This window comes from Thermobia domestica, unplaced genomic scaffold (genome assembly GCF_964235325.1).
Source record: "Thermobia domestica unplaced genomic scaffold, izTheDome1.hap1.1 HAP1_SCAFFOLD_1938, whole genome shotgun sequence".
NCBI classification, from domain to species: domain Eukaryota; kingdom Metazoa; phylum Arthropoda; class Insecta; order Zygentoma; family Lepismatidae; genus Thermobia; species Thermobia domestica.
This window is the reverse complement of record NW_027657645.1, coordinates 402-4,236: the sequence shown is the minus strand read 5'-3', so window position 1 is coordinate 4,236 and position 3,835 is coordinate 402. Positions and strand designations below refer to the sequence as shown.

General features: G+C 38.3%; 2 non-coding genes across 2 annotated transcripts; both read left to right on the top strand.

Moving 5' to 3' along the window:
* The first annotated feature begins 1,806 nt into the window (after positions 1 to 1,806).
* Positions 1,807 to 1,925, top strand: LOC145678152 (5S ribosomal RNA). Its single transcript, XR_014130264.1, has one exon. It is a non-coding gene; the product is annotated as a 5S ribosomal RNA (ribosomal RNA).
* A 177-nt stretch (positions 1,926 to 2,102) lies between these two features.
* LOC145678150 (5S ribosomal RNA) lies at positions 2,103 to 2,221 on the top strand. The gene has a single exon (XR_014130262.1). It is a non-coding gene; the product is annotated as a 5S ribosomal RNA (ribosomal RNA).
* The last annotated feature ends 1,614 nt before the right edge of the window (positions 2,222 to 3,835 follow it).

Genomic DNA, 3,835 nt, shown 5'->3' with positions numbered 1-3,835 from the left:
TTTTTAGTGTTTTTTTCTTTACAATAATGTACTGAACGCCTGCATTAAGGAAGTTCGTGTGTCCATCTTGCAAAATGTTTCGTCTTTTTTCATGCCCACTAAGGTAAATATTCATTTTGCTCTTTTCTCTGTATGCAAACCACATTTCTTAAAGGCAACATTTTCATACAAATGTAGTACTAAAAACTTCTAATTGGCAACATCTGGGCTGCGAAGAGGAAAAAGAAAGAAATCTCGTACGTATTCGCGCGCAATTCGGAATTAGCCAATGAAAAGCACAAAAGCGGCCACCATCTCTCTCTCTTTCTTATTAACGGTTTTGTACTTTCTGCAGTTCTATCAGTGCTGCTAACCTCTTACTATATCATTGAATATGTATGTTTAGATATATATATATATATATATATATATATATATATATATATATATATTCAAAAAATCATACTACTACGGAATAATATTAAATGCCTTTAAACCCTCATTTCTGTTTGCACTTTCTGTTACACTACCTTCCCCGAACTTCTTTCAAGTTATTAAGTGCAGAACGGGGAGTTATACATATTTACTTGCGCTTTGACAATATCTGCACATTGTGTAATAATAGGAGACGTATAAAATAAAACTATATACTAATACGTATATATATATATATATATATATATATATATATATATATACAGTACACATTCCACTATCCGAGGCTTTCCTTTTCTTTTCTTGCTGACGATAAATTACGCTTTTAGAAATGTTGTCTGAAAACAATAAGAATATGTGCAAAAAATACAATCAGAGGTAGAGGTCTTTAACAGGAAATAAGCAAGGGAGTTGAAAAATTTTTTATGCATGTAAAAAATATAGACATGAACCAACTTGTGAAATAAAAAGACCAGAAAACTACTCTTTCTAAATTATGTGTAAACTTTTTACCGAAAACGAAAGTTGCACGAAAGACTTTTTGTCCGTTTTTTGGCCTCCGGTGCTTGGGGTCCCTGATTCAATCCCAGCTCGTGCCGTGTGAACTTTGTCGTGCATAAAGACCGTGCTCATGGGTTTTCTCGGGTTTCTCCCGTTTCCTCCCACTTTCTTCATTCAGTACTCATCATCACCGTCTCCTTTAGCGTAACCGGTATAAGTATGCGACGTAAATCTAAATATTTCATTTCATTTCCCTTTTCTGCTCATACTGCTGATTATGCGCGATTATGCCAACATCCAACTCCGCGGATAATCGTGCGATTACTGTATATACAACTAATACAGATACAACTAATTATATTATCAGTTACAGTATCGGTTTTTATTTACTAATTTGCCTCACTTTATTTGCATCCCTGCAGTAAATAATTCTTATCGATAATAGTTAAAATGTATATTACATTTTAGTGCTTCACGACTGAATGATCATCTGCCTTACGTTATCTCGCAGCTGAAGAGAATGCTACACTGAAAACTACCTTGCGTTATAAAGGGTAAGTGAAACATATCTTAAAAATATCTTTCATACATTTCATTGTGTACATTAAAGAATGTAAGTTTGCCTTTTTCCTGTAATCAATACTTAATAAAGGATTTATTTTTATTTATTTATATACAATTTCATACGTGGTTCGTGATAGTAAACTCGATAGGACACAGTGGCACTATGAACATCCGAATCACTCATCATTCGAACATTCAAATATTTATTCGAATATTAGTATATTCCAAGTAATGTTAACGACGTTAATATGCTTGCCTTTATAGTTAATAATGTCAATTCTTACTTAAAACATACTTCCTTAACAGGACATTGAAGAAAAGGTAGTTGCCAACGGCCATACCATGCTGAATATACCGGTTCTCGTCCGATCACCGAAGTCAAGCAGCATCGGGCCTGGTCAGTACTTGGATGGGTGACCGCCTGGGAACACCAGGTGCTGTTGGTATACTTTTTCTAATTTTGTTTTTCACAAAGACGAATATTCTCACATCGTTCACCACGATAATTTCGTAATCATGCATTACTTAAAACAATTAGCAACGCTTTCCACGCGCTGGTCTTTTTGAGTATTCACCGACAAACCTACGTAGCTACAATAACTCACTCGAAGCCATATGCATTCGCCAACGGCCATACCATGCTGAATATACCGGTTCTCGTCCGATCACCGAAGTCAAGCAGCATCGGGCCTGGTCAGTACTTGGATGGGTGACCGCCTGGGAACACCAGGTGCTGTTGGCATCTCTTTTTCAAATTTCATTATCCTTCAAGTACGAAAATACTAGAAACATTAATTTTATAGTACTTTCAAGAGATAATTTATCAACATTATTTCATAGCGATTAATCGATATTCTAAGCGTTATACCCACTATTTCTTACACTAACAGCCTGTTTATTTGCACGGCACATTAAAATAACCTGATTTCCGATCCGTGTGCACCTACTACTATACTTAACACGGAATGTATTACCACTTTTTAAAAGTAAATTATTATGACTAAGTGTAGATCTCCGGCGAGTAAATGCCTTTCGTATACAAGCACGACACATCTCCGCTATGTGCTTTACTTTTTTACTAACAGCATATAGAAATTGGATTTCAAGGTGTTTCTACATAACAGAATGAAGCAAATTTCGTGATTTAACTCTTTCGAATAATGTGTTGGTCCTGACAAGGACCGTTTGAAATGAAAAATCTTGAAGAAGATTTTTACTTAGAGCTTGTGTACTTGGTAACAGCCTTCGTACCCTCACTTACAGCGTGCTTGGCAAGTTCACCAGGCAAAAGAAGGCGCACAGCTGTTTGGATTTCCCGGCTGGTGATAGTTGACCGCTTATTGTAATGGGCCAAACGAGAAGCTTCAGCAGCAATACGCTCGAAGATGTCATTAACAAAGCTGTTCATGATACTCATAGCTTTGCTAGATATGCCAGTGTCAGGATGCACTTGCTTCAAAACTTTGTAGATGTAAATGGCATAGCTCTCCTTCCTCCTCCTCTTCTTCTTCTTATCTCCCTTGGAGATATTCTTTTGGGCTTTACCAGCCTTCTTTGCAGCCTTTCCGCTAGTTTTTGGTGGCATGATGACTCACTCGTTCAGCAAAATTAGATGTGTCCGCCGATTTATCGACTTCATTTAAATTACAGTACGTGTTTCAATTCGCGCCAACTGCCTTGCTTTTCATTTGATGCACTCGGGTGCACGCTTGAAGTAGTAACAAAACTGACTTGATTCATGACGAAGGCTCCTCCAGTGTCCATTAGGCACCTACCCAACCAATACACAGAAGATGACGTGAGAGAAATCATCGGGGGAAGGATTGACGTCAATCAAATCAAAGTGAAGAAGGATGGTACCAAAGCTAGTGTGTATTTCAAGTCAGAGGCTGCAAGAGACACCTTTCTCAAGACTTTTCGGTCAAGAGATTTCGGCTCAAATGCAGTTCTACATGAGACACGTGGGCCACTTAAGAGCTGTGATGAAGTAAGTTCGTCACACACAACACAGCCAGAAGACACCACAGAAGATGAACATCGGAAAACCGGCTCTTATGAGGACCGCCAATTGCAAGCTCCAGAAGAAGAGACAAACTCTCAAGAAAACGACAATGCCATCGACAATCCACTCCCCTCCTCTCACAAAGAAGACAATGAAGGTGAAGGAGATTTCCAAGTAGTCCAGCGAAGAGGCAGGAAAAAGAAACCCACAGCAGTAGAGCAACCAAATCATCACATGCCACCAGATCCTATACAAGAAGAAACAAAACTCACACAGGGAGAGACCACCAACACACAGGTGGAAACCTCACACACACTGGTGGAAACCAACACACAGGTGATAACCAAACCCTCA